This window comes from Dermacentor albipictus, chromosome 3 (assembly GCF_038994185.2).
Source record: "Dermacentor albipictus isolate Rhodes 1998 colony chromosome 3, USDA_Dalb.pri_finalv2, whole genome shotgun sequence".
Taxonomy (NCBI): Eukaryota; Metazoa; Arthropoda; class Arachnida; order Ixodida; family Ixodidae; genus Dermacentor; species Dermacentor albipictus.
The window spans coordinates 15705653-15731152 of record NC_091823.1 but is presented as its reverse complement, the minus strand read 5'-3'; the positions used below and the strand labels follow the sequence as shown (position 1 = coordinate 15731152).

The 25500-nt window shown below is 47.6% G+C and overlaps 1 protein-coding gene across 1 annotated transcript in view; it reads right to left on the bottom strand.

The window, feature by feature from the left end:
• Ac13E (Adenylyl cyclase 13E) overlaps positions 1–23148 on the bottom strand; it is a 270901-nt gene extending 247753 nt beyond the window's left edge. The window contains exon 1 of the mRNA XM_070535151.1: positions 22868–23148. The gene's annotated coding sequence lies outside the window, so the exon portion shown is untranslated. The remainder of the gene's footprint in view (positions 1–22867) is intronic.
• Between the last annotated feature and the right edge of the window lie 2352 nt (positions 23149–25500).

Sequence of the window (25500 nt, the reverse complement as noted above, 5' to 3'; positions counted from 1 at the left end):
CAGATACGCGCTGGCGTCATCTTTGTGTAGGTTGCGCTGCATCTGCACTCCCCCCCCCCCTTTTTTTTTTTGCCGTGTCAATATAATGCGAAAGCATATGACTCACTATCGGGAAACGCGTGAGTTTGGGTGAGTCACGAGGAAGATCGTATCACGTTCCAATAACGGCATATATATATATATATATATATATATATATATATATATATATATATATATATATATATATATATATATATATATATATATATATATATATATAATCAGTGCATCACAATGAAAGGTCTGTCCAAATAACACTCACGTACGCGCTGTCAGTACCATAGTAGGTATACTGCACTACAAACGCTGCTAGACCTGTTACGGGGTAGTCCGTAAGCTCGTAGCGACATAATATAGTATATGCTTGTATACAGTATACTTACATACTTACTTACGGACTCAAAGGGTGATGCCCACCCTCTGTCAATATCGATCTTTCTTTCTTCCTTTCTTTCTTTCTTTCTTTCTTTCTTTCTTTCTTTCTTTCTTTCTTTCTTTCTTTCTTTCTTTCTTTCTTTCTTTCTTTCTTTTTATTTCGCATCCTCAGCGCAGTATACATCAGCAACAGGACGTCAGAGCACACGGCGGCTGCCCTCAGTTCGCAGACGACGAGTAGATAGACAATTGCCTTCCGCATGGAAACAGAGGCCACCTTGTTTACCACAGAATGTTCGAGCGACGATCGTGTGACCGATGATCGAGTATCCAGCAGCGGTTGACGTTTCCTCGATTCCGTCGTCGTCGACCCACGGCGGGGCTTCGGTGTGATTTCTCCGCGCACGAGAAACTGGAGAAACGGGGAAATCTAAGACGGGCGCTCCCGATACTTAAACCGCGCTCATCTCGAGGACATCTGTATCTTGAGTGAGCCAAGAGCGACGGCACTCAAACTCGCAAAACAGGCTGCCGGTCGTCTTGTCGCTATTGTACTGACTGGCTCGGGCAACGTGGACGAATGTTACGGAATTAAGCTTACATGAATTTTTGCGAGGTTCTCTTCGCCGCGTCATCTTCGGCATGACAAAATAGAAATGAGGGGGGGGGGGGAGGAGGAGTACGGCTCTCACTGACCGCACTGAATGATGACAGAGTACTGATGTCTTCGCATGCATACGTTTTATCTTGCTCCTCCTGGAATGTGTCGTGTTTGATGAGACATGTCTGTATTGTATAAAAAGGTATGTATAGAGGAACGCATCTTAAAGCGGGACTGTCAAGCGCTAGGATGCGTTCTTGAAAGAAAATACCGTGGATGCCACATCTTTAACACGTACGCTTACACAGAAACAAGCAAACAAACTAAACAAAATAATGTTCGGTTATTTAGCGCAAGTTATAAATTTAACTATGTTGTGGGAAGCGGTTTTCATGTTGACCCTTGAAAACGTACTCGTCTCGTGCTCGTGCTCCGAACATCCTGGCTTGAAAGCAGCTAATAGTGAGTAGGAACATTACATTTCAACGTCACATTTACTTAAGTACATAAAAGGAAAGGAAAAATTAGTCACACACCCGACAGTAGCCGTAGCTACGAAGAAAACCCGAATGGGTTTCTGATAGAACAAGCAGTTGAAGAAAGATTGGCCCTGGATCGGGAATCGAATCCGGGACCAACGTCTTTCCTGGGTCTTTTTTCCTCCACCTTGCGGGCTTCCGCAGAACTCATCTGCAACATTATGTGTCCCTGAACTTTCAATTGTCGATTAATTCACCCTCGCTCTGTGATTAGATAGCTTCCTGCGTTGTTATATAGCTCGAATAGTAGGGCGTCATCGACATGGCAAACATGCGTTGGTCCCATGTCATCCCGCATTGCCCCATTCGTGGTTTTACCATGCGCCCCCAATGGAGATCAGTCAATCGACTTTCGTTTAACTTCCAACCCCAATAACATCTCTAATTTTAAGCACAGAACGGCACTTGCAAACGTCAGCGCTGGACTCGTGAGGGCAAATAAGCGCCGCCGGTGGTGTAATACCACGACGAAGTCGGCAACCAAGAAAGCAGCCACTGCAGCGAGGACGAACATGTATAATGCGAAGTCCCGCTACAGCGAGCTGCCCTTACCTTGTTCAGCGCTAGGCTTTGCTTTGCGAATGCAACAGCGTGTCTCAACACATGATAAGTGACCAGTAGCGGGCGAACAAGGGGGCCACTATAGAGCCAACGTTTGGTGAAGTCCCCCTGTCGGCATACGTTGGCTCAAGGCTGAAGTTTCCGTTGTTCCGTTCATCAATTCATCTCCATCTTTCTGCAGATATTTTATCCTTTTTGAAGTGTCTTCATCTTTTCGTCCCCATTTCCCCCTTCCTAGCTGATACGGGGGAGGGGGGAGTTGACAACCGGGCTCAGACTGGTTCACGTATCTGCCTTTTCCTTATCACTTTTCTCTCTCTTTCTTGATTGCGATTAAATGCCATGTTGTAGAGCATTTAATTAACACTTACCATATATCGGCCAGCAGGCCTGTCCGAAACACATTGAGGGCTCTTCATGAAGTCCCATAAATACAGTATAGCACTTGTAAACATTTTGTGAATGCAATTAAGAGGAACCTTTAGCTTGAGGGCTCCTATCTAAGCACATGGGAACAGAGCAATCGTTTTTCAGCAACCACTGCACCAAATGTGGCGATCGAGGTTTATTGTTGCACTTAAAAGATAAAGTTAAAATCTAGTTACTATAGGAAGCAGATTTCTTATTTAGGCCGTCAATTTTTTTACACAAATTGTTGAAAATCGAAGTTTTTCAATAAACGAAATTATTAAGCTTACAACTCTGTAACCCGGCAAGAAAAATGATTCTGTAAACTGCACCTAACAATACATATAAAGTGGGCAAAATAATGTATTGTGCACTCATCTGAAATATACCGCTAATTTGTGAGTACGACTTTTGTAAAAACCTTGTAAACATTGCAACAAATTCACGTAAGCTGTCGTTTCATGCATCACATTTGTCCGCTTTAGATGCTCAACAGATGTAGTTTACAGAATTGCGCTATCTCTCTTTGGTGCAGAATTACGAATTGATAAACTTCGTGCTTCTATTTTGTTTAAAACATTAAAAAATTCCGACAAGTTTTGTAGATCCGCCGTGGTGGCTTAGCGGTGTTAGATATGGCGCCGTTTCCTGAGGCTACTTCGAGTTCCCCAGACCACATCGGATGGCAGCACAGCTAATTGAGGAATGCAGAAGCAGGAAAGTGCATTCCAGAGAAGCGGCCGAGCAAACAAGTTTAAGGCAACAAGTTTACGTGCCAACAAGTTCGTGCGCCGCCGGGATTAGCAGGTGGGCATCCGACAATGAAGCAGGTGCAGCCCTCCCCTTCTCTTTGTTCGAAGTGCATTGCCAGTCTGCGATGCAAGACCGCAGCAAGCCGCCAGGTGTGACACCACGACACGGGCGCCTACCATTGGCTGAAAGTGGCGTCATCGGAGTGGACTCTCCCATTGGTGAAACCTGACGTGACTTGCAGTGCTCGAAGGGTTTATAAGAAGCCTTCCAGAGAGACCTGAGCCTTCTGGGACGTGCCCTGATTCCCTGATTCACCTCTCTCGAACTTCTTGCCGCGGGCCGCAGCGTCCGAGTTGCTGCCGGCCCGTAATGTCTGTACGACTGTTAATTGACGCTCACGTACCCTGTATATAATGTAGAATAAATCCCGCCCAAGTTTTGTGGCTTTCATCCCGAAGTCCCGTACTCCAACCCCTACAGCGGCTATCTCTTTGCGATGCTATGTGCGAGGGCACGGAATCAAATAATGGCCATGGCGGCCGCATCTCGATGGGGGCAAAATGCCAAAACGCCCTTGTACCGTGCATTGGCTGTACGTTAAAGATCCACGGGTGGTCAAAATCTCCCGAGTCCCTCACTACGGCGTGCCATATAATCATATTGTGGCTATGGCACGTAAACTCCAAAATCTCTCTCTGTGAAGCTTTGTAAAATATTATAGGCTATAAAGCAATATCTTGATTCCTAGAGTGACTATAACTTAAGTTTATCTCTGAAATGCAACAAATTTTATTCAAGTCGGTCCAATGGTTTTCTCATAAAATCATTTCTGCGTTTTACATGTATTTGGATAGGCAGGCCCCGAGCTGTAGCTTCCTATCAAGCCTGCTATCGGATGTGGTGTAATAACGCGTAGCGGCTGTACGGTGCAGTTGGCTGGTTACTATAAAAGACGTTGCATGCGAACATCGTTCTCACGTAGCTCGTTCGCGATTTCTGCAAATTAAGGTGGGCCTTCCCCTCCAGCCTCCCTTCACGTGCCCTTTCAATCCCCTTTAAAATTTTCTGTTTTTCTACCAAACACTTCTGACGTTCCTCCTGGCACCGTAATAGCAAACGACTCCGGAATTCTGCTTCCACTGGCATGCACCGTGTTCCTGCAAGAGGTCACGCGAGACGAGTGTTCATTTGTCACCACGGCAGCTTCCGATTTGGGTCACATCTAGAAAAGCGCTCCTTTCTTTGACGTAAAAACATTTTTTTTTTCCTTCCGTAATCCATGCTCTTGGCCTTTTGAGGTAACAGGAAACGACGCGAGAAGATCGTGAACCCCAGCAACATATAGAGCTCTCTGCCGAGAGCGACCGGCTTATACGACCGAAAAATGCCCCATCCGCGACAGGAAGATGCATCGCGCTCACAACCGCACGTGCGTGAACTCCAGGATTCGTGACTCTGGGATCGCCCAGTGGCCTGTCCAAATTCCCGCGCGCTCTCAGAGACGACATCTGAGCGAGAACAGTTCGCTGCACCGCGGCTATTTTCCGATTTTCTGGGTCATTTGAACATTACAAGTTCCTTGAAGCTGCAATCACGTGCCTCACGGAATCCCGGACAGCGTTGCGAAAGCTACAAAGGCGTACCAAGGTGCAGCTCCTATCTCTCTACGTTTTTTTTTCTTTTTTTTCTTCTTGAAGTTCCGCGACATAACGGCGTATTTGTCACTGTCGCAAGCACGCACTTATTGAAGCTCTTTTCAAGGCTTCTCAGCATCGTGCCGCGCATCTTTTGCAGCGTCGTCTGCTTGTGATCCTCGATCACAGACGACGCAGCCACGGATACTGGTGCGCGCGTCATGCAGGAATACATGAGTGCATCGGTATACGCTCACCTTCCTCACCGACTAGCTCACTGTCTAGCGGAAGCTTCAGCTTGCCCAATGCTGCATGATTTTATTGAAGCAGCACATGCAATATGGTATACAAAGACGTCATCGTGGAGGCACTAATATTATACATTCATAGACCACGATGCAAGCAGTCAAAGGTTGCTTATTTATCCCAATGCATGTGGGTATATGTGGAACTGCTGATATTGTGAACATGGTAACATGACGTCCGTGGCGTCATTTGAATACTGTGTGTATTTCTTAAATTTTTACGTTGTTCAGTGCTTGTCCTCAAACAATACTCATTTATTTCGCGTTAATTTCATTTCTTTAACACTCCGTACCCGCCCTGGTTGCTTAGTGGTTTTTGCCTTACACTGCTAAGAACGAGGTAGCGCGGGGTCAAATTGCGATGAAATGTAAACTGGAGCGAAATTCAAAAACGCCTGTGTACCCTGCTTGCATCGGGTGCAGGTTAGAGAACCCAAGGTGGTCAAAATTAGTCCTTGGTCTCCCAGTACGGCGTGCCTCATAATCAGATCGTGGTTATGGCTCATAAAATCGCAGACGTTAATGAACCACTGTGTGGTCACTACTTTCCTGTCTAAAATGCCATATCACGTTCATGCGCACCTGCTATCCATAACCTGAAAGTACCAAGCACAACACGTTAAAGGAAGGAAAGGCCCGCATAGGTAGATGAAGCTTGTTGTCTGGCTACAAGACACATACGCTCCAAAGGGTGCAAATTTTTATCAATGTGTAGGCGTGCTTGAGAAGTTCAAACAAGTTCAAACATTCTTTAGTTGCACTAATTCATTCGTATGGTGATGTGATGTTTTTACAGGTGACAACGTTGCGTCCTGTATGTCCACGGATTCGAACGACAGTTGACCTTTAGCTCCCCTAAACGACTGCTGCTGTAGCCGGAAGCGGTGAAAATGCGCTCCAACACAATATGTTTGTTTACATCAGCTAGCGTCATACCCTTCGTTGACAGGGTGTAAGAAAGGAAACCTACAATGCCAGCGCAAAAAACGTTATAGCAGCCCTTTGATGAACAATTCATAAGATGGAGTAGAAACCGTTGCATTCAAATAAGTGGAACAGAGTCCCGTCAGTTTAGAGGACGACGTTTTCCACATACTTATTTCCAATAGCAGAGACAGAGAGAGAGAGAGAGAGAGAGAGCAACAGTTGGTATCGAGAACGTGCCGGTTGCTGTAAAAATTTACGTAGAATTGTGTTATGAAGCCACGCAAAGTTATGGTGAACTACAATAACCTTGCCGATTATAATGGTCAAGAAAAAAAAATAGAAAGCAATAGAAAGTTTGGTTCACCATCGCTCTCGGGGCGGACATAATCCAGACATCGAAACAAAACCGAAACAAGATTATTCAACCCTTAATTTACTTTCCTCAATTATATCGCAATTACCACTGTGCTCGGTAACAATGTGCTTACCTTCACGAATACTTAAATAAGAGACATAAAGACACGAGTTAATGAAAAAAAAATTGAAAAAAAAAGCTCTCGCAGCGTTCATACCATTGAAAATCTTATCTCGGTGCATGTTTTTCCAGCGTGGCGAACAGCAGCCAGCGCCATCCACACCTATCATATTATCATTATCACCAGTTGTTAGATGGCGCTCATTCTGTGTCCTTCCTTTTTGTGTTGCCGTCGTTTTCCGTGCTGATTCGAATAATGCTTCTCTCTCCGTACGGTACACAACTTTTGCTAAAAATTACGGCCAAAACTCTCCTAACAAAAATTTTTCTATATAGTCATATCACAAGAAGCCAACAATGACACCAACGGCAGCATAATGGAAATTACTTGCAGTTCTTAACTGAATTACCGAAACGGTAAATAAATGGAAATGAAAGTGGATGAAAACAACAGGCCGCAGGTGCGTTACGGACCCCCGTCTTTGCATTGTATACGCGTGCGATGCTCTTACCAATTGATCTACCGCAGCGCCGTTCTCCCATCTACTTTCTGTGGTATTTCGTGTTTATCCACTAGAACTAACCCAACCCTGGGAGTGTTAGCGCCGCCACTCACAAGCCTTGGCGGCGCAGGTGGGACATCCTTTCCGCCGCAGGCGTCACGTCTACGTGAACTTTCTGGAGACGGCAACCGGTTAGTAAACCCACGCATGCTACCTGAAAGCATCAGAACTGCCCGATTCAAGACCCTCGCTGTGTAATGAACGAGAAGAAAGGAAACCGAGCGTCTCAATGTTGATATGGCTAATAACAACAGGACCTCAGTTACCTTTCTTCTCGATCATAGTTTCTCACTATAACACATAGAGGGAAATCTGGCGCCACCGTCTATGGGAGTTTCTTAAGGGGGCACCGTGACGTCATGGGAATGATGGTATATGTGTCTGCGAGGCTCGTGTTGGCTGGTGTTGTAAGAGGCTTCGTCTAAAACGAGAATATGGCTACACAAATAACGTCTTCTCAAAGTAAGTTCTTCATGAAATGTTTCCATTCAGGCATATTACATCTTTACTCACCCACAATGCATGACCAAGCGAAGAAAAGCAAGAACAGATGACCAACTGTTACAAAGCGAGCGCGAACCTTGTCGTTTGTTCTCCAACTTTAGCGGCCCGCTGATACCTTTTAGGCCGCTGGTATACCTATTACGTAAGATATAGTCGTACACGCAATAACAAGTTCTAATAGCTAAACAAAACATGTTTTCGCGTAATAATAAAGCTAAAACAGCTTTTCACGAGCTGTTTTAGTAGAAATTGAATCATTGTGACAGACGGAACGGTACTTGCCAAGCGCGTCTTCAAGGTGTCCTGGCTCTCCGAGAACGATTCCAATCCGAAGCCATTATATGCCGGCATTCCCGTGCATACCACAGCGCAGCAGTGCCAGATTTCCCTCTAGGTAATGTAGTGAGAAACTCTATGTTGCCCGTCCTGCGGCCAGACCTCCACTCTACCTCACATGCTCTGGGAGTGCGGGTCGACATACCCCAAGTTCATCAAGGAGGAGTGGGACTCGCTTTTGCGTAGCCCCGCTCTAGAAAAGCAAATCCTGGCCGTCCGGCGTGCCCGCGACCGGGCAGGTGGGCTAGACCTGCCGGTCCCGACGTGGGACTAGCCGGACCTACAATAAAGTTTATTCACTCACTCACTCGATCATATATATATATATATATATATATATATATATATATATATATATATATATATATATATATATATATATATATATATATATATATATATATATATATATATATATATATATATATATTGCCACGACCTCGACACAGCTGACAGCCACACGGTGCAATTCGGTGCCACATGCTAGGCATGTTGGGTGGCTCGCAGAAGAAGAGAACGACGAAGGTGCCAGGACAGCGATCAATAAAGAGATCTCCAGCGTCGACCGAAGTCTTTGTGGCTTTGTCTGTGACAAACTGGTGGACGTGCTGGGTACGCGTCTATGTACTCTGACCCCCAGGAACGGGAAGTGGACAACCTACGCAAAAGCCGACGGCTTCAAAGACTGCCTCCGGAATACGGCCTGCAAGATCTGCCGAGGATGTCCACCACAACCGCAAGCCAGACACAGGAGACGTACGGTACGGGACAGCCTCCTGCGTCGCTGGTTCTCCACACCCCACGCTGGCCGCGGCCGTTCCATGGTGAGCCTTTTGAGGACGTGGAAGACTGGCTTGACGACTTTGATCGTGTGGCTGACGTCAATTATTGGGACGAGCAGAAAAAGTTACGGAACGTGTACTTCGCCCTAGAGGACTCTGCCCGAACATGGTTCGCTAACCACGAGCCATCCATTACCACCTGGCAATAATTTCAGCAGCAGATACGCGATACGTACAGCAGCCCCGCAAGAAAAGAACGAGCAGAGCAAGCCCTTCAGAACAGGGTTCAAAGGCCGAACGAAAGCGTCGCCATGTTCGTCGAGGACATGTCGCGGCTTTTCAAGCGTGCTGACCCTGGCATGACAGAAGCTAAGAAAGTACGCCTGCTGATGCGTGCAGTGAAAGAACAGCTGTTTGCTGGACTGATGCGAAGGCCTCCAAGTACAGTAGCTGAGTTCGTCAGTGAGGCTACGACAATGGAGCGAGCCCTTCAGCAACGTTCCTCAGCCTACGATCGCCAAATCAGCCTGGGATCAGCGTCTTCTGTCTCGTTGCCCTATGACACCAATGCGCTTCGAGAGCTTGTGCGTAGTGTCGTGCGTGAGGAGCTCGATCGACTACAGGGAGCACGATTTCAACCGACCGTAACGTCCCTCACAGATATCGTCCGCGAAGAAGTCCGCCAGGCGGCACAGCCATTCGTGCAAACCAGACCTGAAGCCGCCCCCGTACTGACTTATGCACAAGCAGTGAGGCTACCATCGCAACCCGGGAACCACCGTAACCCGCCTTCTTCTGAAGAACCGCTGTGCCACTTCCAGGGCCAAGCTTCACGTACAAATATATACGGGTCCACGAGCCCCCGAATCAATACGCGAAAGTCAGACGTGTGGCGCACACCGGACTATCAGCCACTCTGCTTCCACTATGGCGAAGCGGGCCACCTGTACCGTGCCTGCTACTACCGAAGAATAGGACTCCAGGGCTATCACCCCGGCGCTCGTCGCCCACGTGAGGGAGAGCGCCCGAGAGAAATCCAGCAATATCTGGCCAGTCAACCTTCGTTGCCGTATGCGCAGTTCCCACCGGTTGAACAGTCCCTGCCAACGACCCGATCTCCGTCTCCGCAGAGGCGCCAGTCACGATCACCACCTCCTCGACGATCGGCGTCACCTAGCCGCTACACTACGTTCTCCGCTTCCGTGGGCAACCGGGCCACGAGGCCAAGTCGGGGAAACTAAGAACAGCGACCTCTGGGGGTGGGGCCGCTGTCCAACGCACTTCGAAAGATCCTCCGCTGCGACCCCCCGACGACGGCGTCGACGACGACGACGATAACGATGACGACAACGACGACTGCGTACCTTCGACACCTTCCTGCGAAAACCGTGAACCTGTTTCAGCCGACATACTTGTTTCTGTAGATAACCACCCGGTAACCGCTCTTGTCGATACTGGTGCCGATTATTCTGTCATGAGCGGACAACTGGTTACTGCACTTCGCAAGGTGACGACACCATGGCCAGGACTTAAACTCCGTACAGCCGGCGGTCATGTTCTCACGCCGATCGGCAAATGCACTGCGAGGATACAAATTCGTGAGGCCACATTTGTCGGTTCATTTATTATACTGGCAGAGTGCTCCAGGCAGGTCATACTCGGCATGGACTTTCTTCGGGAGTACGGCGCAATCATCAACCTTCGCGAGTTACTTGTCACTTTTTCCAGCGAACACGCAACTCATTCGGGCGACTACCACCCACAGTCCACGGTGTTACGCGTTTCGGGTGACTGTGCTACTTTACCACCCAGGAGTACTGCGTTGATCACCGTAGAAACAGACGATGATCCTCCCCGTCTCGGAATCGCTGAAGGCAATCTGTCAGTCTTGTTGGCGCGACAGGTTTGCGTAGCCCGCGGCATCTTGCAGCTGTCGTCACGGACTGCTCAGATTTTAGTGACCAATTTCAGTCGTGAATACCAGCACTTCGCCCCACGAACTGCCATTGCCTATTTGGAGCCAGTCAGTGACTTTCCCGCTTGTTTAACTGTAGGACACACTGATGAAGATTCTAACTGTGACGTACCAGCCAACAACAATATTGCTGTGAATTCTAAATTATCAGTTGAACAACAGGCTAGCATTTGGAGCCTTTTACAGTCTTTTGCGGACTGTTTCGCTTCAACATCGAAGGTCAACCAAACGCCTATTGCGAAACACAGAATTATTACAAATCCGAATGAAAGACCTGTGCGCCAACGTGCCTACCGTGTTTCTCGTAAAGAGCAAGACGCCATTCGAAATCAAGTCCAACAAATGCTTACCGACGATATCATACAGCCCTCCACCAGTCCATGGACGTCACCTGTGGTTCTGGTGAAAAAGAAAGACGGCACACTGCGTTTTTGCGTTGACTATCGCAAGCTTAACAACGTTACGAAGAAGGACGTTTATCCCCTTCCCCGCATCGACGACTCTTTGGACCGCCTTCGACATGCTCGATACTTCTCATCGATGGACCTTCGCAGCGGCTACTGGCAAATAGAGGTTGATGAGCGTGATCGTGAGAAAACCGCATTTATTACGCCTGACGGACTCTACGAATTCAAGGTCCTTCCTTTCGGATTGTGCTCTGCGCCTGCTACTTTTCAGCGCATGATGGACACGGTTCTATCAGGTCTGAAGTGGCAGTCATGCCTTGTCTATTTAGACGATATCGTTGTGTTCTCAGAAACTTTTGAGCAGCACATCCAGCGTTTACAAGCAGTTCTTGCCGCAATTCGCACTGCTGGTCTGTCTTTAAAGCCTGAAAAATGCCATTTCGGGTATGACGAATTCAAATTTTTAGGCCATGTCATCAGCTACGAGGGCATTCGACCAGACCCCGACAAAACCATTGCTGTTGCTTCGTTTCCAACACCTTCGAACAAACACGAACTCCGCCGTTTTCTAGGGCTTTGCGCATATTATCGACGCTTCGTGGCTAACTTTTCACGGATAGCCGAACCTTTGCAATGGTTGACTAAGGATAATGTTCCGTTTGTCTGGGAGCAGGACCAACAAGAAGCCTTCTGTGAACTCCGGAAACGTCTGCGCACACCTCCTGTTCTAGGACACTTTGACGAAGACAGTGACACCGAGTTGCACACAGATGCCAGCAACGTTGGCCTTGGTGCCGTCCTCGTCCAGTGGCAGGATGGCGCCGAACGCGTGATTGCATACGCCAGCCGCACTTTGTCTCCAGCTGAAAGGAACTATTCCACTACGGAAAAGGAATGCTTGGCTGTGGTGTGGGCAATTACTAAGTTCCGACCATATTTGTACGGCCGATCGTTTCGAGTTGTGACAGATCACCATTCATTGTGCTGGCTCGCCAATCTGAAGGATCCATCTGGCCGTCTTGCACGCTGGAGTCTTCGCTTGCAAGAATACGATATGACGATAGTATTCAAGTCCGGGCGTATCCACACCGACGCCGACTGCCTGTCACGTGCTCCACTTCAACCGTCGCCAAACGACTTTGATGAAGAGGACGCATTTCTGTCCATTATCACAGCATCAGACATCAGCAAGCAACAGCGCGATGATTCAGAACTCCGGCCGCTCATCGACTACCTTGAGAACCGTCTACCAGAGCCGCCTCGTATGTTTATGCGCAAGTTATCCTCCTTTTTTCTCCGCGATGGCGTGCTCTACAAATTAGGTTTTCACTCGACCGCAACCGCCTGCCTCCTTGTAGTGCCGTCTTCACTACGTGACGACATCCTGCGGGCCTCTCACGACGAGCCATCTTCGGGCCACTTGGGCTTCGCACGGACGTTTTCACGCATACGCCAAAAGTACTTCTGGCCTAACCTTCGCCGTGACGTAAAGCAATACGTGAAGACATGCCGCGACTGCCAGAGACGCAAGACACCACCCGTGCGTCCTGCTGGACTTCTCCATCCCGTGGATCCTCCGAGGATCCCTTTTCAGCAGGTTGGCATAGATTTGCTTGGACCATTCCCCACGTCGAGGACTGGTAACCGCTGGATTGCTGTTGCCACAGACTACCTTACACGATACATTGAAACCAGAGCTCTCCCACGAGGCACCGCTAATGATATTGCGACCTTCTTTGTACATGGTATCGTACTCCGCCACGGTGCCCCTAGAGTGGTTATAACCGACCGGGGCACAGCATTTACAGCGAAGCTCACAGAAGATATCATGCTTCTCAGTGGTACAGTTCACCGCAAAGCCACTGCTTACCATCCCCAGACGAATGGGCTCACAGAAAGGCTAAACAAAACGATCGCTGATATGATTTCCATGTATGTTGACGTCGACCACAAGAACTGGGACGACGTTCTCCCATATGTTACGTTTGCATACAATACTGCCGTTCAAGAAACTACCGGCTTCACCCCTTTTCGCTTGGTGCACGGCCGGGAAGCTGTCACAACGTTGGACGCAATGCTTTTACCCACCTGCTGCTCTAATGTTGTCACTGATGCTGCCGAATTTGCTCGATGCGCCGAAGAGGCGCGCCAGCTCGCACGAATGCGTATCCGCTACCAACAACAAAATGACGCCGACCGCTACAATCTTCGTCACCGCGACGTCACTTATCAACCCGGTGACAAAGTATGGGTGTGGACACCGATCCGCCAGCGTGGTCGGTCGGAGAAGCTTTTGCGCCGCTACTTTGGACCTTACAGGATCGTTCAACGACTCGGCGACGTCACATACGAAGTGATTCCTGAAGGAGTAGGCACCACGCACCGTCCCCGACGCCCACCCCTGTCCGATGTCGTTCACGTCTCTCGACTGAAGTTATACAACAGCCGCTGAACGCAAAGCTCAGCACCTCTCTCACCATCTGCGTCTCTCTTAACAGTATCCCCGTGGCAATCTCCAGTGCATCAATATTCCGCATCGAGACGATGCTCCTAGGGAAGGGGGTAATGCCACGACCTCGACACAGCTGACAGCCACACGGTGCAATTCGGTGCCACATGCTAGGCATGTTGGGTGGCTCGCAGAAGAAGAGAACGACGAAGGTGCCAGGACAGCGATCAATAAAGAGATCTCCAGCGTCGACCGAAGTCTTTGTGGCTTTGTCTGTGACAATATATATATATATATATATATATATATATATATATATATATATATATATATATATATATATATATATATATATATATATATATATATATATATATAGTTATAGTTATAGTTATAGTTATAGTTATATAGTTATATATATATATATATATATATATATATATAGTTATAGTTATAGTTATGGCTGTGCGTGTGTGCGTGTGTGCTCGTGTGTGCGTGTGTGTGTGTGTGCGTGTGTGTGTGTGTGTGTGTGTGTGTGTGTGTGTGTGCGTGTGTGTGTGTGTGTGTGTGTGTGTGTGTGTGTGTGTGTGTGTGTGTGTGTGTGTGTGTGTGTGTGTGTGTGTGTGTGTGTGTGTGTGTGTGTGTGTGTGTGAACGAGAAGAAAGGGACTCAGCGGCCCTATATGTATTAATCATATCATAAGAAGCCAACAAAGAAAACAAGGACAACACAGGGGAGATTACTTGTACTTACGCAAGTTAACTAATTAAATGAAAAAGTATTGGAAATGAAAGTGTATGCAAAAACAACTGGCCGCAGGTGGGAGTACATCAGCAAGTACTAGTAATTTACCCTATGTTGTCTTTCGTGTCTTTGTTTGTTGGCTTCTTATGATATACACTTTAACCTCAATATAACGAAGTCGGTAAAATCGGCAATTTGCTGCGTTATATCGAAATATCGGTCTTTTGAAATTCGACCTTTTATGCAAGTATGTACCGTTGCCGATCGATTTTTCTTGCACAGAAAGGGGCCGCAGAATTTTCCGAATTAACGGGCAATCGGAAATAGCAAACTTGAATGAGAAAACAATTCACTTTGATAAATTTGGAAGTCGGCGACGATGATACGGCTTCATGCCACATCGACGATATCTTCACATCGGCGGTACGACTAAAGCGAAGCCAGCCACGCTTTCGCGTGCACTCCGCCCCCGCGACTGATAGCGTCGAACGCACTGGGAGACGCTCTCAGTAAAAGCGCCGGCAGCGGGGGAGCGAATGCTACGCCTGCCTCTCGCTCCAGCGGGTCACCGAAACTCGAGATGACGCAACCTCCAGTGCCAAACGCGCGGCAAGAAAGCTTGCATGATGCCACGCCGTCTCGGCACGCCCACTCTCTGCACACATATGCGCGCGCACAGCCCTGCGCAGCCAGGGCCCAGACGCGAGCTTGACCGCGTTTTACTGCGAGCTCGCTCCCTTCCCCTACTTCCCCTTTGCTCGCGCGGGAAAGCGGCATTCGTGAAGCCACCATCTTTCTTGTCTCACCCTCGCACACTTTCAAAGCACACAGTGCGCGAGGCGCGATATGATCTTATCGCACGTCAGCGGTCGCTCTTGTCGCGCGGCGCGCGATTTTAGAGGTGCGTCTGCAGGAAGCCGCTTGTAATTCAATGATTTGACCACTTGCGTCCGCGGAAGTTCCCATTTATTGACTCGGCATACCGTGGCGGCGCCAGTGAAAGTTTGTTATATTGAAATCACATATAAACACACTTCGTAATATTGAGGTTTTAAATAGATGGTGTTCCGTGGACAAGATGTTATGAAAAGTTATATACTGCGTTATATATATATATATATATATATATATATATATATATATATATATATATATATATATATATATATATATATATATATATATATATATATATATATATATATATATATATATATATATATATATATATGTATATATATATATATATATATGTACGCGCGCGTGTGTGTAAATATGCAGCCTTAGGCTGAGATGTTTGCAGTTTCAGGGCAGGAGCAGCCGTGTAGAGTGGCGAGCGGCGACCGGGTAGATCTGCTGCCCTCCTCTCCCATTTCCAATCATTGCACCAATAAGCGTGTGCCTCCGCACCACCTGCGCGGTAGCTGCGCCACAGATTCGGAAGGGGGCTGAGCTTCGGGCTCTGTTGCGGGTGACTTGATCTTCGTGCCCAGACGACCAGACGACCCAAGTATTAGTGGTACGATCACGTGACTAACCTCAAATGACTCCTTAGTTCATGGATAATACAGATTGGCCATTTTCAAATTCCTAAGTTAGCTTATCACTTCACACTCCTCACAAAGCCAAGATTCGGTCTCGTAATTAACTATTAATTTTTATGAACTACTGCATATATTCTCACAACTCTTGCATATTATAGACATTATTAGGTCTACTTCATAACTGTAGCAATATTTTGCCGGATTTGTAAGCGGAAAGATTATTTTTTCAGGTGGGCCTAAATTTGAAAATGACCTTGTGTGACCTTGCTGAGCGCTTCCCATATAATGCTCCACATGCAAACTAGTGAGTGCGCGCGCACGTGTGCGTGCGTGGCATTCGCTCTTCTCTTAATAACGGGTATAAAAGTAAATTGAAATGAAAAAAGCTTTTGGTACGCCACGCCACTTAGAATACCTGAAGAAGGGAACTCGGGAAGTTTAACGAGTTTAGATGACAAGAACCTTTGGAACACGCAACCTCAAGGAAATGTTTCAGGAGAAGAAACAGGATTGCTGTGAACCGCGACCCAAAGTGACAAAAAAAAAAAAGCAATGTATCCGGAGCATTCACTTTGTCGCGACTATGGCCCCGAAAGACGTGCTTGCGTTTCTCCGTAAGGACCAAACTCACAACCACCGCGCAAAAAAAAAGAAGAAAAAGAAAAAAATGCGATTAGGAGAAGAAAGAAAGAAAGGAACAGAGGGAATAAGTGGGAAAAAAAAAGAGGATAAAGCCAGCACCGCCCGCGGGCTGCGGGCGTAACGCTTCTGAAATTCAATAGCTCCCTGTGCTTGCAAACAAAAGCAGGACATCGATTCATAATTACGGCTGAGGGAGCCGATGTCTTCGCAGCATTGCGTCGCAGCTACGCGTATAAGCATTAGTACGCAAAATAAATTATAACTTGTCGAGCTCTGGTACGTCTTTCATATAGTACGCAGCATGACACGATGCAAAGTGCTTGTCCGTGCGCCCTCGTTGTGTTCCTCCAAGTTTGCGGCACAATTATCTCGAAGCACGCTCATAAACTGCAAACCACAAATGAACAAAAGGAAGAACGAATTATTAAGCTGAATTATATTAGCCAGAATTATTCATTATTAATTACGCTTCGGCGAAACGAGAAAAATTATAAGCCAGTCACAATGTGAACCCACCCAGACGCGTTATGGGAAAACCGTTGCGTATATGCATATCGCGCTGCGTATAACAAGCCCCGAGTGCGCGGGGGCGCACCGAGCTTCGTTATGCGACGCGCGCGTGAGAGCGAATTTCGCAATTGCGTCGCCAATGCTGCGAGCGTGCTGGTGCCATCCGCATGCTCTCGAAGACGGCACGCACGCACACACGCACATAAACACATTCAACTTCTTTTCCACTTTCCGTTCGTTCGTTCGCTCGTTCTTTCTTATTTCTTGTTCTTTCTTTCAAATTCCTTCGCTCTCTTTGCTCCTTGTCGCGCTTTCGTCATGCACATTCAGCAGGGTGTGCATACACAACACGCGCGGCTCAAGGGCACGCGTATCACATCCTGCGCGAGGTGCGACGCGCTGTTCTTCGCGGAACGGAAACGGTTTACCTAAACAGGCGCATACACATCCAAGTGGTACGTGTGCCACCCCACCCCAACATGCCGTTGCGCAATTAATGCGAGCTTCGCGCACTTATACAGCGGTGCACGAAAGCAGAAAACTTCTCTCGCTTTCTTCTTGCATTTCGTTCGCCAAGTCTTTGATGCGGACCGCATCAAGGCAGTTTATTTATTTCTTTCTTTGCTATCGTTACTCATCTTCTTCAAGGTGCGGTCGTGCAGTCTATTAATACAGCTCCTACCGTCAAATAGCCCCAAGGCGCCTCCTTTAGCTGTCACCCTCTCGCAGCGGCGGCTGAGGACACGCTGCATGGAAGCTCGCTTCACGTAGTTTCGTGAAAGATAAGGCAAGAGGGCTGGCGGGCTTTCTCGGGCGGATGTCTGCCGAGTGGGAAACGTTGCCTATATCCCCCCGTACATCTGTTCTTCGTGCCTATCGGAATTGCAAATTGGGTCAAGTGGTAACAATTAATCTTCAACAACACAGTTCAAGACAGGGGCACGCAGACATGTGATATGCATTTGATGCCTGGCGATGCCTATAGGATGCAGGGAATACTTAGTACTACGCGTAAAGGGCGGGAATATAATCTGTGCGCAGCATTGCTACGCAGTCGTACGAGTTTCTCGATGCAAACTGTTGAACATTTCTTCTATTTTCTTCTTTTTCCTTTTCTTTTGTTTTCTTTCTTTCAAAAGTATGTAAGCGCGCTTTCAAGATGTACCATCTGGCATAGAGTTTCCATCTGGTCAGCACTGGGCTGAAAAGTGAAAGAAGAGAGCGAAATACAGGAGGAAGCTGACAGCAAACGCAGCGTTTTTAGCCTCCTTTCGCGCCTTGATTGTTCATTTGTTCAGCGCGCACTCACACACACACACACGTACGCACGCACACGTAGCTTCGCGTCAACGCGAAGCTATGTCGCGCTGTCACAAGATCCCAGCCGATGCGATGGTGAATTCGCTCCGTGGGTGTACACCGCAAGTTGACACTGGACGTGCGATAACCGACGCCAGAAGCGCCTCGACATGTGGATGACCGAACAGTTCGCGAGAAGAGCACTTACGATCCTAAGGGAAAGGAAATAATGAAACGTTTCACCAGCTCCGTTTATTATACGCTCACTTGCTGTCTTTCCTTCCACACTCCCTTTGTGGCGACTTTCTCCACAACTTCAGGAATCACGTGTATTCCGGCGTCACGGCTGCAAAAACGCCTGCAGCAATGGTCTCCTCCCTTCGCGGCGTCTATAAAAGCTGCATGAGCGAGTTGGCTAGTGGCATTATGAAGCGTGTTTACAGAGCTGACGAAGACGACGCACAAACGCCCCCTGCGTCACACGCTAGCGTTTCATGTTCCTTAGCGATGTAAGCATGTCTTTTAACGACGTTTATCGGTCATCCCCACCGTCGCCTCCTTTTTAAACATGCGCGGCCATCTTCGCTTACTATACGGGTGCACAGCGCGTCAACTGCTTCGTCCCGTTTCTCTGGCCGTCATCGCGCATTCTTGCGGCTAACTATAGAGCGCACTGCCCCGGCCAACCTGTCGGTCTTTCATATCAATAGAACCCGCTCTGATCGTTTCGTGTGATTAGGTGCGCTTTCGTACGGGATAACTATCTCGGTACATATGATCGATTAACGCGTTGACCCGAGACTTACTGATGTGTGACTGGTCTAAAACAGACAATTTCTTCTTAATATTTTTTGTCACGTACGTTAGGACCATCAGCGATGCTGCGGCTCGGGCAGCTAAATGAAGAAATGTTCAGCAATTCGTGTGGCGAGGTTGCCACGTTTAGTCGCGTCTTGTGGGAGTGTCAGAACTTAACAGACCATTCGGACAGTGTCGATCCCTCCTTCTCTTCCAACGCCAGCCTCCGCTCGCGCTGGAAGACCACACTGCTCAGCTCGAACCTGACAGCACAACTCTGGGCCGTCCAGCGAGCCGAGGAAGCCGCTTCGAGACAAGGTCTCGGAACCGCGTCTGCGGCGGCTGCCCAGACCCATTAAAAAGACGCCGGACTCGAATCTTTTGAGTTGGAAATAAAGTTTACACCCTTCTTCTTCAGCACTCAGTAAAAACGCAGTTTTCCGTGCTAGGTTTCCCTCAGGTAAAATTGTCGGTAAACTGCCAGCTAGAAATCTTATGTTTGCCTAACGCTACTCTGAATTTTTCGCACTGCTGTTGACCATGGCAAAAAGCGCGAATATCTGGTAAAGAGAGAAATAGCTTTATTTATTTACTTATTCTTTTTCAAGGGATCAGTATGCACCAGTGTGTAACGAGCAAGTGAATATTAACAAAAAATTAACTATTGTAGATTTACTGAATCCTCTATTACCTTACCACTGAAGAAAGATTTTGACAATTTTCTTATCTTCTTTTTTGTTTTGTTTCTTTCTTTTTAGAAACATTCACATAAGATTTCGCGCTGCCTTCCTGATTACAGAAAAATACCACTTGAACGGATTATTCTGATGAACGAAAACTTATAGCGTCGATGGTCGGCATAAATGTCATCGTTATCTTTTAAATATCCGTTCCATAAACTTCAGCCAGTCAAAATTTCATCTGTAGATACCATTTTTCGACGTGACCCGACAGAGCTGTTTTCCTCTTTTTTTAATTAAGCTCTTCCAAATGTTGACTTTCCGGAACGTGCGTGCGGCGGGACCTTTCGGGGCGGCCGTTATGTTGGTTATGAACTGGTGCAGTTAGTTCCACTTAAGGCGCCGCAGCTAGAACCGGGCTAAAGCAAGGTTTTAAATCCACGACACAGCGACAGCTGCAGCCAGACAACGCATGTTGTAAAAGCAACTTTACGGAGTTTATCGATCGTTGCTCTAGAAGCTGTCGTACCTGACCATAGCGCAGGAAACGTTTTTCGTCCACACCCACAGGAATACTCAGATTTTTTTCACACTCGGCAAGTTTACTGTGTACTAAATGTACAGTATATATGATGTACGAGTAGCATATTAAGCTTTATTCACTAATATTGTCGCTTTTCAGTGCAATGTACTAAATACCTACGTACTTTTGTGCAGTGCCAAATAAATGATCTTGCGTAAGCTACTTCATATTTACTTTTCTCGTTAATATGAAGGATTCGAATTATGGCCAATAGTTGAAGGCACCAATATTTTCCCATGCATTTGCGTCTCTTTAGTATGTAAACTCACTGTCTGTATATTTGGATTTGTTAATGTGAACAGCGTCGGCATGGGCAGGATCCCCTATAAATCAAAGGGAGCCAAAAGCCCTCCCTCCCTCCCTGCCCCTCTCTCTCTTCCCCCTCTCTCCCTCTCTCTCTCTCTCTCCCACACACACACACAGACACACACACACACGCTGAACGAAGCAAAAGAAACAGGCACATGGTTCCAAGGCCAGGAAAGCAAAATGCAATGTGAGCGAATGCGAACGCATGCGCTCAAGCGCATAACACCAGCAGCGGTGCAATTTAAAACCTGTGTTGTCTGGTTCTCTTCTCCTGTGTCCGTGCATGCACGCTTTACCTTCTTTTGTGATCAACTTAAAACGCTTGTACACAAATGAAGCCCAGCGCCCACGATCGTTCACAGTGCTACTTAGACGAGGTCTCATCTTGTGCATTGATTGAACAAAAAACGAAAGACTGTAGAGTGAAAGCTGATTGCAAGCGCTACGCGGGCATTCCACGGGAACACGAAAAGGGCGAGCCCAATTCGTGTGAACAACGCCGGTGCAGGGAGTCGCTGCCGACGACGATGTGGGAGCGACGGGGCTTTCTAACGAACAGCAGATTGGGAAACTCTGTTGCAGCGGTGCCAACGCGCTATCAAAAGGCGTCGCCGAGAGAGAGAAATAAGCAAGGATAGGAAAGGCAGGGTGGTCAACCACGTGAGCGTCTGATTTGCTACCCTGCAAGAAAAGTATAAGGAAAAGAAAAAGGAGAGTGAGCTGCCGAAGGAAGGCTCTCGGGCGCCATCCCGTGGCGCTGGAGCGCGCGAGGAAGCCGAGGACGCACCAAACGCAGCCGTCGAATACTTTTGGAATGAAGTTCAACAATTGTGTACTACAGTTCAACTGCGTTGAATGACTTGACGGCGGCGGGGGGGAATGGGAAACGCGCTTCATAAACATGTGCCAGATAAATATTATGCTCGAACGCTGCCTGTTCTAATGGTTGTACTACGCTTGACGTTTATAGCTGTGTTCGCGCAGGCACACGGTTGCGGCAACAGCAGTGCCGTACTGCAAGCAAGTCTATTTGCGCCCGGTTGTCGAACGAGTCGTTCGTACGATAACAAGGCCAATGACCACTCAGCCAGAAGGAGAAAGCATTAATTAAGGAAGAAGTCACCAGTATGTTCGCAAGATGGCATAGAAAATGGCATACGCTGTCTTAATGCAACCGAAGAACATTGTATGATTCCCGCAGCCATTCCGACTGTGTAGAGGCCGTGGCACGAGTACCATAATCGTACCGAACAAGTAATGCGCTGCAGTAAAGTGGAAAGCTGGGCGAGCTGGACTTGACGCATTCTTTGGATCAGCGCGGAGAACCATGTCAACAGAAAATTGCGAAAGCATTAATGTCCAGCTGAACCCCGCTAAGAACTCCTCGCGGGCAAGCGATGGCGCTCGCGACGTGGCGTCGCAGCCAATGAAAAATTAGGGGCCATTTCGCAACTACAAATGACAGACGCCGGCTTCTTCGCTCAATTATGGGCCATTTGGCGCTTTCGCATCAAAAGAGAAGAACACAAGACGAACGCTGTCTAACCAACGCTCATCTAACTCAGTTTTTAGACAGCCCTCGTCATGTTTCCTCCCCTTCTTGCGTTGCCGTTGTTTTCCGCGTTGATCGAAAGAATGAAAGTAACTTATACTGCTGAAAACTCGACAAAGAAAAGAGACAGAAGTGCGCACCCTTCTTGTTGAAATTTGTGCACTACATTATAGTAGTGCAGTTTGAACCAACCAGTTCGTGACAGAGTACTTCTGAATTGATATGCAAGTTGCTAAAAAAACTGTTTTCGTAACGCTCATCTGTCATGGCCTCACAAGCGCAATACCCATTTCGCATACTTGCGCGTAAGTGTATTTATTTTCCCTCTGCTTTGACTTCCGATTTCCAGCAGTATAATTCAAAATTAAACTCTATTTGCCGTCAAATATGTCCTCCCTCCACGCTCACAAAGAACGCCTCTATTACTCTAATGAACATTTACGTTAGCTTTCAAGAAAAAAAAGAATGCAGAAATGCCTACGCACGCCGCAGCAGTATGCATTAGCCCTCGTGAGCAAACCACCTCGCGAGCGATGGAGCGAGCGATGGAGCGAGCGATATTAAACTCACCCTGAGCCACAGGCGGAGCTTAGACATGCAAATTGTGGCAGCACGTCTCGTCGAGAGCACAGGGGGTGTGAGGCAAGCGCGGGTCGCACAAACATACAGACGCACGTTTTGCAGCACTGCGCAGCAGACCGGCATTGACGCCTTCTGGCCTGCAGAGCAGCGCCCTCGGAGCACACCGTTTCACGCTCGCACGAGCAGCTGTACGCCTGCTCGTAGACGCTCGACGACGCCATCAATGGGAGCGAGAGCGGCGCCGTCTGTGCGAGCGGCGCTGCTCCGTGCAAACCGCCGACAGCGGGGGCTCAAATCAACCGCAGCTGCGTGAAGTGCGCATGAAAGTAACCAGGAAATACAACTAGCGGTAACGGGTGGACGCTATAGCGGTGTGTGGGCGTGTAACGGAAGGGGCTGCGTGCGGGCGCGTTTCAATGTTTGAAGTGTTTTGAGCACGCAAAACAGAAAAGATTTGTTCTTAAAAAGCAGATGCGCACACATTTTTGCGATGTAAATGTGAGGAGGTAGCAAAAGTAGCCGAGATATTCGATTATCTATATAGACTGCATATATGGAAAAAGTCGTTAATATATGTCTCTGAAACTAACAACCATAATATGTTATTGTCACAAGGTATGCCGCGTACATCTATAGGCGTACACCCGCTCGTACACACCATGGGACTGGGCGAGTGGCTGATGAAAGGAATAAATGGTCATCCATCTTATATACTGCATAGCACGAAGCTACAAAGGCGGAACGCTTCGCGCCACAATTCAGCGAGGGAAAGTCGCCGTTTATTTATTTATTTATTTATTTATTTATTTATTTATTTATTTATTTATTTATTTATTTATTTATTTCAAATGCCCTCATGGCCCTACGGGCATTATTGAGTGGAGTGGAACAGGACATTCAACAACAAAGATAACAAGAAATGTAAATACATTCATGGGTCACAGCATTAACGTATCATTGCATTATAGCATAGCATTGCACACATAGCATTACATAGCTCACTGCACTGAGTTTTATAGATTTAACAGCATTACAGGTTTCAGCAATTGTGCACATCCACGGAAAGCTAAAAAGAAACGAGAAAAGAAAACAAGAACTGACAAGGCAAGCTAGAAACCAGCATCACAGAGTTCGTGAGGGACCAAGAAACGAACGGCACACATGTCATGAACAAGGAATGCAGACACTTCACTTATTCTTAAAATTCTCGAGATCGTCGGCGAGTGTTACATCTGCTGGCAAGTGATTCCACTCGGATGGAAGACCGTGTTTGAGGGCACGGTGACAAGTGTTCCAATTAACAGCTGCCTAAGATTGCCACAGCCACATAAACTACCCTGCACCTAACCAGAGTCATCTGCGAGATGCGGTTGGCCGCGATAGGTTCGATGCCGGTATACCGTGGCTCCGCGAGGCTTCGACAGAGCAATCATAAGCGGCACGTGGAAGCATGTTGGCCACCGCATGCGCGCTCGCGTACGGCACGTGCATCGAAAGCGTTGCAATAACAACAGCGGTATACACAGTGAGAGAGGGAGAAGAAACGTGCGTGCGTGCGTGCGGGCAGGCGTGCATGTGTGTGTGTTCGCCCACGTGTCAACACACCACACCGTGAGAGAAGAAATTAAACGGTACCCGGTATACGGTCTAGACGCAACGTTTTCTGTCCATTAAACCGTCCCTTCGCTTTACCAAGTTTTCCTGCATATGCATATATGCCCCCCGCGCGTTTTCGAACGGTTCCTTTCCCGTCATTCGGTAACACGTGCGGTCTCCATGTAGTGTGTTTCCGTGGATCTGTAGTCCAAAAGCAGCAAGCTCGTGCCAAAGGAATCTCTCTCAAGGGCATAGTTGTAACGATTCACCAGCGCTAAATATAGCACCAATAAACGCGCCTCAACCATCTAGGGCTTCCGCACTCGTGGTCCAAAGTGTGCGAGGAATCGCGATGTCCGATTATACATCTTCTTCAGTAGTTTGCGCCCAAGGTGTAGTTAGGCGGTTAGGCCCGACGAATTCAGGAGATCATCCGAACCTGGAGAGTAGGTAGGTGTTGTGCTCCTTCCGCTGGCAGTTGCCAACTTGCGCCTTGTGTGTTTAAAAAATAATAAAAACCTTGAGCCATTCTAATCTGTGAAGGTGGTTGATCTGCGAAGCTGTTTAGCATACGACACAGAAGTGACAGAGAGAGAGAGAGAGAGAGAGGAATATAAGGATGTCAGGGATGCTAACCAGTCAAGAGTCTGGTTGGCTACCCTACGCTGGGGGAACGAAGAAGGGAAAGAGAGAGAAGGGAGAGAGAATGTATAGAGACGTGCGCGTACAGTACTTGAGTTAAAGCCGCTCGCGCAAACTAGACGCTGTCAGAAAGCTTAAAAGTGCCTTCACTGCCTTCTGAGCCGACCATCGGTGGGGACGGTGCTCTAGTACTGTCTGTTCACTCAGAGGACGATCATGTAATTTTCTCAATGTGTTGGACAAAGATTGTCTTTGTGCTTGAAATTGAGGGCAATGCCACAATAAGTGGTCAATGTTCTCCTCGCATCCGCAAACATAACAAGCAGGACTATCAGCCATTCCAGTTAATGCTGAGTAGGCATTGGTGAAGGCAACTCCAAGCC